The sequence below is a fragment of the Phaethon aethereus genome (assembly GCF_964289735.1).
Source record: "Phaethon aethereus genome assembly, chromosome: 2".
Taxonomy (NCBI): domain Eukaryota; kingdom Metazoa; phylum Chordata; class Aves; order Phaethontiformes; family Phaethontidae; genus Phaethon; species Phaethon aethereus.
This window is the reverse complement of record NC_138582.1, coordinates 37,380,830-37,392,800: the sequence shown is the minus strand read 5'-3', so window position 1 is coordinate 37,392,800 and position 11,971 is coordinate 37,380,830.

Below are 11,971 nucleotides of genomic sequence, written 5' to 3'. Positions count from 1 at the left end.
GCGGGGCGGGCGGTGCACCGTGTCCCCCGTTACCCGGTACCGGTCTCCACCGCGCTGGGGAATCCATCGCTGCCCTTGATGGAGAAGGCAAAGATGAGTCAAGGTACGAAGGACAGCGTGGGAACACGGCTCTGGAAGAAGCTGTGCTACGCATATGGCACCTGACCCCATAGACCTCGGATTATCCCTAAAATCGGAGTTTGTGCACATCATCCCCTCCTCATTACCTGTGAAGACAGAAAGAATGGCTTTCATGCCTTCTGTCCTATACTTCAGGTACGGAGTCAGTGCACAGCAGTGGTAGAACATTCTCTTTGCTTGTGCATCCTGGAGGTGTGAATTTAGAGCCAGCATGAGGCGAGAAGCACTGGCATCTCAGTCTAATGCAGATCAACGCCCCCCTCAATTTGGCAGGCTGGTTCACATGGAAGCAGCACGGCCGCTGATTTTTTTTTTTTTTACCTGTACTGTAAAGATGAACTTTGCGGTCCAGACCTCCTCCTCCCTTTCTTCTTTCTTAAACCAGAAGATGTGCTCCCCTAGACCGGCAAAGCAAAAAAGTTGCCATTGCTTCGAGCTCTTCTATTTGTTTCAGACACTTCTTCGTCTTAAGTATGTACTTTCCTTTTCCTTCTCTTCACAGTCTGCCTATATGCCATTTTCAGAAAGTACCAAACATATCTCTACCTTTAGAGAAATTGAAATTATGTTCCCGCAAGCATTTATGATCTTCCTTCACTGTAGATACACAAGCAATGCCATTTAAATCCTGAGAATATCTAGATGTTTGTCCCAAAGGGCCCCAATCACTTGGAATCCATTCTTACTTCTTAACAATTTTAATGTTTTTTTCACCCACGTGTTTCTTCTCCGGTATAACAGTCCTGTAAATTAAAGGGTGAGAGCTAATTAAAATGTCAAGCATGGGGGCCATGTACAAACATACTGACAAACTGAGGTGGAGTTCACATTGTTCTGAAGTTAAAATAATCCATTAGGCCATATTTTGACTTGCAAAGTATGGGATATTTGTGTGGGTTTTTTTTTAATTTTCATTAAACTATTTCTAGTTCAAAACAATGTTACAATTATTAAACAGCTTACTCTCCCATTAAATTCAGTAGCCAAACTCACCTTGATCCACAACGATGGGAAATAATGGATGATACTACCTCAGCTGAGCATTTTTATACTGCAGGGAAGCAGATTAAATTGACCTAACATACCTGAGGCGAGAATGTGATCTATGGGTTGTAAAAATTGGGGTCCACAGATTATAAGAAGGACTCAAGAGAGGTGAAGTCACAGGTCCACTTGCTCCCTTCTAGTGGAATATGAAATGGAGGAGAGCACATGTGGATCCAGAAAAATCTCTGAAAGCAAAGAGGAAAGCAGGATCTCTGCAACATACTTTCTCCTGGACTCATGGAATAGACATGTGCAGCCGAAATTCTACATTGTACAGAGCGGTTTCTTCAGAAATTCACAATCTTTGACTGAACAGGTGGTTGACTATCCACTCTGTGATGAAGCCTTTCTTCGAAGTCAAGTGTAGGGCTAAGCATATGTCCAATTCTGTCCTTTTCACCTAGAAATAAGATTCATATTTCTGAGGTATTTACTAATTTTGAGCAAGTTCTAGAGTATTCAAAAACCATACACATATCCAAAGTATTTAAGAAGGTCTCTGCCGGAGCACATCTAGGGCCCCAAGGATGCTCTTATTTTTCTGTGGGATACCTCAGAATAAAATACGAATGTCAGCTCCAACATGAGGGTTAATGTTGCATAAACGTGTGAGGATGCTGGTAACACAGCCCCAAGGAGGACCGTGCTCTCATGAGAGTCCTGGACTTTATCAAGGTAAAAGAGTGGACTTCCTTTCTGCAGCTCTGAACACTACAGTGGTGAGCAATTTGGATTTTCTTCGATTTGACTTTGTAAGGTTTCTGTTGACTTTCCCCTTCTGCAGGTTTTTAAGCTGTTGATGTCATGAGAAGAATCAAGTGAAGCCTATGTAATAGTTAGGCACTGAGTAAAAAACCAACATGATTACCGTTCACAAGAGGTGATTGATAAACTTGACTTATAGATCAAAATCTTTGAAGTAGCACTCAGATTGCCATCCTGCTTCCTACAGTCCATTCTCCTGAATTGTCAAGCATCTGCTGTTGCCACTGGAGTAAAAGCAAGTTGTGGAAGCTCCCTCCCACCTCAAGAGCTGTCAGATCACCTGCTGCCATTATCCCCTTCTCTAACTGCCGTAGAAACCTCTGAAATCTTAAGTGCCTTATACGACGTACAGTGCTATCTAAAAACAATTTGGGTCTTCCTTATATAGTTAATGAATTTCAGTAGGAATAGTAAGAAAACGTATTAGGACTGACAACTAGGAGCCCTGAAATTTGGAAGACCAGTGCCTTTGAGAACTGACACTAGCTCCAAGGTAAACGGTTTCTCTTCTGTTATTCTTTCACTTTTCAAAACAAGCACCTCTCCAGACCAGAGAGCTCCTGGCACGTGTGATGAATGGCAAATCCTAATGACGGCTATGGTTTGGCCAGAAGTGTTAGGACTTAGCACACTGTACAAATTCTCATCTGAAATAGGAGTGTCAGGAACCAATTTCTTGAGCATAATTTATTCCAGACACTAGCTGGAATAAACAGCATTCTGTAACCTCCTCAGATATTTTGCCAGTAGGGAGCTGTCTTTACACTTCTTTCAGTTAAGTTAGTGATCCAAATACAAAATTCATCACTCAAGAATACAATGTGGTTTTACAGACTCGAGGATTTTGAGTTCATTACGTTCTTGTGCCCTACCAGTATGTTTTTTCCTTCTGTGTCAGGTCTACTGCAGCATGCTGCTTGCCTTGCCCAGCACTCGGTCTATACTGCAGTTCAACTTGCTAGAAGCAACTCAAGCACATGTTTCGTTTCTAAAATATTGATTGTTTTAGATAAGTGAAGTTTCATACTAGAAAGGGAGCATAAAACGGGACCTCGTTAGTCAGTAAGTGTCCTCTTGTCTGCCTCAACCTTTTTGGTTTCCTTCAGTAACAGACAGACATTTTCAATGCCGTTGCCCCTAGTCCCCTGCACGATGTACGCAGCTGTGACAGATGGGCTGGATGTTGCTCTGGCACGGGCATTATGAACAAAAGCACTGCCGTGAGTATAAACCTGACTTACCTCTGCAAAGAAGGACTAGTAAAACTGAGCTTTTCAGTTCCAGAGTTAGATGCCGTCCTCAGCTACACCTAGATGCAATTAAAAGCAAAATTTTTCTTACTAGAAAAAAACATAAGATTCAAAGGGAACGTTTCCAGTAATGGTTTCTAATGGTACCTGGAAATATTTCTGTGGCAGATCCTACTGGAATCCAGTAGGAACTGGCACCTCTCATGCCATGTTGGTGAGCCACATGTGACAACAGAGCTTCACTTACTCCTTTAGTAGATCCCACGAGAAGACAAATTACAGGTAGTCCATGCAAAAGTAAATCCATTTAATCTTCTAACTCTTGGTTATGTTTTCTTTGACTCCCTAAAAGAAACGATTTTCATCTGTAGTGCTTAGGTTTTCAGTACCCCCAATGTTTGTTGCTATCCTCCACGTGATATGCTCATGTAGAAAATAAAACTTTAAATATTTCTCCCTCTGCTATGCTGCTCATGTCCTCCCAGATACTCCGTTAGTTTGTCAGTATCTTTTTGACAGGGAGTTGTCTAAAACTGATGAAGATGGAGGTGGGAAGAGCAGCAACTGAACATGGTGTGGAGCAGATAAAAAGATCATCTTCCAGATTCATAATCTGGTAATTGTGTGGCTGCAGACAGAAACTTCCCACAGCTCCCCAGGTCAGTGGTAGAAGTCTCCCTGACTTCCAATAAGTTTCAAGCACTTTTTTCAGTATCTGTAAATTCATCTCTAATGCTTTCTAAGATCTAACACTATAAACACTTGTGTTGGTAATTTTAATTTTAATTTTAATGAAACTACTCACGGAGCTATTTATGAATACATGGATTTACAGAAGTTCCTCCATGAAATAACTGGCTAAAACCAGATTTTAAAGTAGATTATCAATGAAATAGTATTTTATATTTTAAACTCTCTGGTAATTTTTATTATGCCTGTGTTCATTAAGATATTCAAACTGAATAGTCCATGTGAAATGGAATAATATCCTTTGCTTTGGTCTCTCCACAATCATAGATGAGGTTCTTCAGCAGTAAAGGCCTGAAGTCAGAAGCCTGTGTATATAACACGGGTATTAACGGGAGGCTGAACCATTCAGAGTGACAATCCATTTGTTTGAGATCATATTCTGCAAACGTGGACTTGTGCATCAGTTTTGCATGAGACCACTTGTAGAAGTAGTTAAGTACAGAGTCACTATTGCAAATTTGGAACTGCAGTTTATCAGATATAGGAGTTTAATCAAAGGTGTCTTATTTCGGGATCTTCGGAAACTTGTATATGTTTAACGTTCCTCATTTTCCTTAGAACATCGTGGCAGCTCCATTTAATTCCTAGGAGTCCGAGAGGCTGGTCCATGTAATTTAATCATTTTGTTGACAAAGTACGTCTTGCTCATCTGGCATTACTATATCCTCATGAAGATCAATAAAGAAAATTATTCGGTATATTTGAGAAAATTGTGTTTGTAACAGGGTGTTCAAATGCCTTCCCAAGAAAATACTAACTCACAAGGCAAATACTTATTATAATGATGAGAAAACAAAAAAATCTCATTCCTTTAATGAACAAAAGGATATGAATGCGTTGCAACACATTTCTGATTGGTTAATAGGGCAAAAAAAAAATCCTTAGATATCTGGGGGAAAATGCTTGAATTTAAGATTACCTTCTCCGAGTTTGTTCAGGCCTCTTCTGAGCACACATCTGGAAATGTTCCAGAAAGCGAATTTATAGTCAAGAAAGACGAATTTTAAGTAAATACTACCCAGTGCACGGAGCCAGGCTGAGCGTGCAGAGCTCAAAGCCGCTCCCCTGACTTTTGAACGCCTCCTCCCTGACTGCTTTGACGGGACTTCCCAGGCCGGAGGTCCCACGGGGGCACGGGACCGGAGTGATGCTCCGAGGGACGTGGCAGGGACCTACCACCACAGCGAGGTTTTGGGGAAGCGGGCTGGTGGGCAGAGAACAGGGTGCAAACCCGGGTACACGCCTGAAACGTTCCCTTTCACGCACCGTGGGCCGACCCCTGTCCCCAGGGGACCTCCTGTAGCACCTTGGGGGTGCTCCTTCCACACTACAAATCAAATGGGAAACGCTCACCCAAAACCTATTCGGCTGAGGACTGAGTCTCTGCTCCTGCTTAATAACGCCCTGAGCACGCGGCCGCTAGCATGAGCGCAGCCAGCGCCCAGAGCCGCGCAAAGGGCTTTGAAGCTGTGGGAATCGTCCTCGCAGGCGTCAGTCGGTATTTTAACAGGTCTCATCCTGGCTCTCGCTTGCTAAAAGATGTAAGCAAGCCAAAGATTCAACACTCTTCCGGGGCATCTAAAATATTAGGTCCCTCCTCCGAAAGGGATTTCGATGTGAGGCCAAGCGCGAAGAGACGGATGAGTGCCTGTGTGCAAAATTACATTTTCGACAGAAATTCAGATCTACCGGGTCGCGTTTACATGCGAAGTGGGACAGCAGTGGGGGCGGAAGGGGCTCAGTGTGCAGGAAACATCACGGGGAAACCTGGAATGTAAGAGCAGGGATCAAAAGTTAATGGCCTGTTTGATGTGAGAAGTGAGCTGGGGATGCCGGGGAGCGGAAGCGAAAAGAGCCGGCGAGACGCACGCAGGGCGCCCGCACCGCGCAAATAGTTCAGCTAAAAATACAGCGCAGGTAGGAGCGCTCCTCTGTCGGTTTAGCCTTTAATCCGGCGGATTTAACCTGCTGAGTCGGCCCCGGCTCCGCGGGAGATGCTCTCTGCGCCTCTCCGTGCTTGGAATCGGCTGTCCCCTGCAAACTCGCGTAAAGTCCCGCCGCCGCCTGCCGCGCAGAGCCTGGAGAGGCGGCGGCGGGGAGCGCAGGGTGCAGCGGCTCCCGCCTGGCGCTGCGCGGGGAGTGCAAGGGCCGGAGCTGTTACCCCTGCCCGCAGACACCCGCCCCGTGCTCCACCGCCTGCGCCAGCCGCTGCCGGCGCCGAGGAAAAGCGGAGGGTTAGACCTGCGCCTAACTTAGCCCTAAAAGGGAAACGCTGCGGAGGAGACGGTGTGCTTCCCCCGCCTTGGCAGGCCGCCGGCGTCAGCTCGGTAAAACTATGGGCCGTCCTTACACACCGTATGGAGCCATATCATTGCCGATAAAGCTAAGAAAAAATAGTAGCCTCTAGCACGATCAAAATATTGCAGCCGTGACGACGTGTTTAATATTTTTTTTTCTAAAAGTAACGCTCTCCCTTGTAGCGCTTAATTTCTCCGGCTTTAGCATACGCTTTGAATTAAAACTGTTGACAAGATTGTAACGAAAATACTGATTGATGTAAACGTGGCCTGAAACAAATCCACACCTGATCCTGGTTCTCTGACAGCGCTGATTAAAGCCGACCCCCGCGCCCGGACAGCGTCTGCCGCTTCCACAGAAACTCTCCCTCGGGGCAGAATGGTGGCAGGGAGCGAGCGCCCAGGGGTGCACAGAAATACGTGATTTGAGCCTCTTGGGGCTCACCACGTAGCTTTCAAGAGGCACCGGGACGAGCACATTGAAAGCAGTTATTTTTCTCCCGCCTTGGTCTCAATCCCAACCCCCAGGTATAGCCAACTGTCGAGGGAAGTCTGAAGTCAGCCCGTCGCCAGAAAAGGCTAAGGGAAGCCAAAAATGTCTGTGGTCTCCGTAAACTGCGTTAAATCACGGGGCGTTTATATTCAGGTGGCTAATGAAGCGCGTAAAACGGTAGATAAAAATCGGTTGCTATGGACTGTCTAGGATTTCGTGTGTTTTTATTAATTTTCAGAGGAGATTTGAAGATTTACGTGATCTCCGTGTTAGGAGCGGAGCCCGCCCTACGGACGGGGCGCCCGGCGGGAAGCGCCGGAGGAGACTTTTGCAGCCTCCCTGCCTGCCGCAGCCTCCCTGAGGACAAGTACATGCGGGCTTCCCACTGGGATTTGCATTCTGTCTTTCTAGTGGCGACAGTTTGCGTGGTTTTACAATTTATTTTATTTTCAGCGAAATCACTGTCACTGGAAATACGTGACGGCAGAGCCGGGGAAGGCCCTGAAAAGCCGCTTGCGCGCGGCGGGGGCGGGGAGTGAGGTTGCAGCGGGGCACATTACCAAACACCGTTAGCCTAAATCATGAACCAAAACTTCAAGGCCCTCAGCGACCCCATCCCCTCGCCTCGCCGGCGGTGCTCAGATAACCTGGCTGCACCCAGGGGCTCCGCTGCAGGCTGCGCGGAACCAGCTGCGCAGGGCGGGTCCGGCGGGGCGAGCAGGTGCTGCCGTGCCGGCGTGCCTCTGCGGACTTCACCGACCGTGTTTCTTCTTTCTTTTTAATTCCGCTCCCCCCCGTCCCCGTTTTTGGCTGGTTTATCCGTGCAGCGCAGGCAGCGGTGCTGCGCCTCACGCTCTGCGCGACTTTAGCTACGTGCCGGTGGCAGCGCGAGCTCCTCTGCGCTAGTCTGCGTGCCGCTTCTTCCTTATATTCCTTTTTTTTTTCCCCACAGGAATATATACACAAAAATATACAAGGTTATTTCCAGGTGGCCAAATGGACTTCAAACCGGTTAGCCTCCTTTGTTTGGCGAAGTGGCATTATTAGCTCCCCACTAACTGGGTTAGCGTCACGGCGCACGTCATCAGCCTAAATCGCAGCATTCTCCCTGTCGTAGTTACCCTGCGCTTCTCCCCGCCGAGGGGAGAGGTGACAGCACGCCCAGGCCTTCCCTGCCGCCTGCGGATTCGGAGCGGCGCCGCTGGCCAGTACCGGAGGTACCTGCCAGATCAGCAAACCCTGTTTTGGATCCAAACCTGCCCCTCCCAAAATGCCACGACACGAGCTGCCTGTACCACCCCGCGGGGTGTGAACGGCAGCCCCGCGTCCCTCCGTCCGCCCGCGCCTTGGTTGCGGCTGCATTCTGCTCCGCGCAGAGGGGGAGCAGGAAAGAGGCTTTTCTGTGTCAGGCTGTAAGAACGGTATCAAGTTCTCCTGTGGGGCAGGGAAAAGGTGTAAGTTCAGGGACGGGAGTTTTGTTTGCCAGGCACTCGGAAGCGTGCAATAAAAACCCCCAAACAAACCCAAAACCAAAAAACCAACAAAAAACCCAAACCCAACCCCCCGAACAAATGACAGTAAACCCCAGATACCGATAAGCCTTGGAAAAAAAAAAAAAAAGCGCAACACTGTTTAAGATCTATCTCGAACACAGAAGCGCTGCTCCGGCAGACAGGAAGCAGAACTGTCCTTGCCGCCGAGCCACCGACAAACGTTTCTTTCTGGATCGTGCTGAAACGGGCGCAGCTGATACCCACTTCTCCGCTCCTACGGCTACTTCCCCGTCCCGTCCCGGCTTCCCGGGGCAACACATATCCACCTCAGAGCTGCCAAACGGCACTCCTGAGTATTCTAGCTACGCAGGTAAAAACTTTTAATCGCTGTAGTTTATTCCTAGGTTAGCATCACTGAAGAGAGAGGACCGGTCCCACAGCCCGAAGCGGCAAAGCGGCAGATTTCTCCCTTCCCGACTCCCGTCTGACACCCACGGGTGACTTCAGTGCGTGCGTGTGCACCCTAGAATACGACAGCGTGGAAAATGCATTATTTCCTGAAATAATAAACAATCAGCTTGTTCAAATAATCCGGCTTTTGCTGTGTTTTGTGTGTGGAGGAGCGCTTACCTCAAGTCTACTCAGGTTTCCCAAGCATAAAAAGTCTTGTAAACATTGCAAATCATCTAGGAGAATTGTTGGGTTGAATTCTACGAATCTAGAAACAGACACGTACTGCGTTTTTAAAGGAAAAAAAAAGTTAGCAGGATACGCTGTTAAAGAAAAAAATATAGTGAAGGGGAAAATAAAGGAAGAGAAACTGAAATGGTATTGGAAAAGCCTTGGCTCTGGTAAGCAAGGAAACACTCTGTCTTCTTCCAGCGTCACTTGAAGAGACCATAAAGAGACACATAGTGTGCATTTTCTCAGCGTTTTTCAATATCCCCCCCCATAATACTGGCAAGTTTCGCCGGCTATTGCCAGGGCTCGAGTTGGTTTCCCTCAAGTGAAGAAATGCATCTTCAAGTGGGAAATCTGCCAGTGGCTAACCACAGTCAGAGCCGGCTGCTGGGATGAACAGCATTGTTAATTCTTTCAAGCTCCATCTGTGGAAATGATAAAGTACAGCCATTATGGAAGACTGCAAGGTTAAATTAATTAGGTTCTTCCATTAGGCTGCAGTCTTCTGAAGGTGATTGCTATTTCCCTCTTAAATGCCATTATTCCTAGGTCTATCTAGCAGCTGATGCAATTAAAGCGAAGATAATGTAAATTTAAATTTACACTTTCCTCCACGAATGTTTGAATGGGGCATGCAAGGGCTATGTCGCAAGCTTCCACCTTCCCCTAGTAAACATCTGACGTAACCTTAAAAAAAATTTCAAACCGGTGTGTATCTGGATACTTTTCTTCTGCGAATTCTTGGATCAATACTTTTGTTTCATGTTTTCGTGTTCTCAGTAATGTTAGGGGATCCAGTTACAAACTCTTGCCAGTAAGAAAGAAAATATGCCCCGCTGTGCACCCTCCTAAACACTTCTAAGAAATAGTGTTTTCTTTTCATTTGGAATGACAATTTTGTTTGTCTGCTCTGTCCCGGCGAGCGAGACTATAGATTATGAGTAGACACATTTAATTCCGCACCGTAACGCCAGCGGCTGCGCCCAGGGCCGACACCCGCCCTCCCGGCGTGGCAGTGCCGGGCGGGGGGCGAGGGCACGGGGGAGGGCACCGGGGGGGGCTCTGGGGCCGGAGCCCACTGGAGCCGGGGCGCTGCCTCCCTCCCTCCCTCCTCCGGGAGCTCCGGCCGCACCGCCCGCCCTGCCGCCGTGCTGCGCTCCCACTTTTATTTTGTTTTGGTTTATTTTATTTTATTATATTTTACTATTTTTTAAAAATTATTTTTAGTTTTAAATGTAATTTAAAATTTTGTTTTATTTTATTTTTAAATGTTATTGACTTTTTAATTTTTTTTATTTCTTTAAGGAAGAAGCGTGCTTTTCTCTAAGTCTTTGCAGTCCTTCCATGGGTCATTATGGCTTAATGCAATTAACGTAACCTTTTGTAACCCAATATCAAGTACTTCCAGGACAAATCTTTAAACAGATCACTAATCGTAAAACAAGTTATGGTGTCTGGGAGTAAAAACTAATCTATTTGCTCTGATGCTTTCAAGCTTCTCCTCCTCCCTTCCCCCTTCCCCTTCTCTCTAGCTCTCATCGCTCGGGTTTAGGGGTTTGGTGAAACGCTGCTTCATGTTACTCTTACCCCCCTCCTTTTTTTTTTAAATGCTCTGTATTTCGCCACTAGAAATGCAGCGTTCTTGGTTTTACGGTTTTCGTGACGGGAATACGTTGGAGGAGGAAAAACCGCCGGCGAGGGCGCGGGAGGTTGCGCCTAAAGGTGAGCATCCCCGGGCCGGCCGGGACCCACCCCCAGCCGCGGGGCCGGGGCCAGAGGAGGGTCTTCGGGGATGGCGGGACACCCATCAGCAGCGGCCCCGGGGCGGGCCCGCCCCCGCCCCCCCCCCGCTAATTACTTTTGCTTTTCTTTCAGTGAGGGCCGGCGGGCTTCCCCACGCTCCCTCTCCCCCCCGGGTGGAAATTGGGCAGGGGAGCCCTGGGCTGGTGGGGTGTGTGTAAAAGAGAAACTGTAAAACGTGTGGTGACATTCACAAACATAGTTTTTGGGGTTCCCCCCCCTAAAGCTTTCTGCAGCACACCCGGTGAAACAGGTTTGGCTGAGAAATTTATGTTTTGTTTAACGATGAAAAGCGCTTTCCGGCCTGCTCTTTGGCTCCCGCTGTGTAGGTTGGGAGTAAATCCAGGTGGGATATTTAAATTTGCTTCAAATATCATAGGAATCATTTATAGGTGGTTCAAGGCAGAGGCAGATCCTTTCCCCACACTTAGGGATATTGTTACGTGCATTTATATTCCTATAGGTGAGCGTTACACAGAGCACGTCTGTGCAACCTACACCGAAAGGGGCCAGGCTCAGTGCTGTGGTACCCAATGAAAAAAATGGAATGAAACAAGTTGGAAGTAAATAATACAGGAATTCTGGTTCAGGGGAATTACATCCTAGTACTTAAGCTATTAGATTCTGTTTGGATAGATTATTTAATCTACCACACACCATCTCTATACTTTAATTTTCCCCATTATGTGTGCAAGATTGATCTCGTCCTGATTTTAGTTTTACAGATGGGTCTTTGTTTGTTTTCCTAGTTACCCCTGGGGAGAGAGAATCCCTCCAGGAACCTGACAACACAGGAAAACAGGTTGCAATGTCTCAGGGTACTTGGGCATTATGCTACATTTCCTGAAGAATCCCTTAAATGTGTCATCTTTTAGTGTTTTGCATTGGACTTTTTTATGTCAGGGACAGGAGTTAGCTCTATGTATTCATTATAATGATGTATTTTCCAAAAAGAATGTAACAAAGTTAATATTTAAAAGGTCCCAATTGTATGTTTTTGCGAGGGGAAAAAAAAGAATCACTGTACCCTGTCTTGTCTTTGGAGAGACTGACAGATTTTCAAAGAAATCCTGCAGAATGCACAATGCATTCACCTTGTCTACTTTAATAGAGGCAGAAAATGATTAGAGTGTGTTTTAATACTCACTGTACATGTGACGTAGGAAGCCAAGCCTCAGAACAGTTTAAATGTTGATATACCCAGCTTGAAAAAGCTTGTCATATAAATCAAACCATTCTGGGGGCAAACCCATG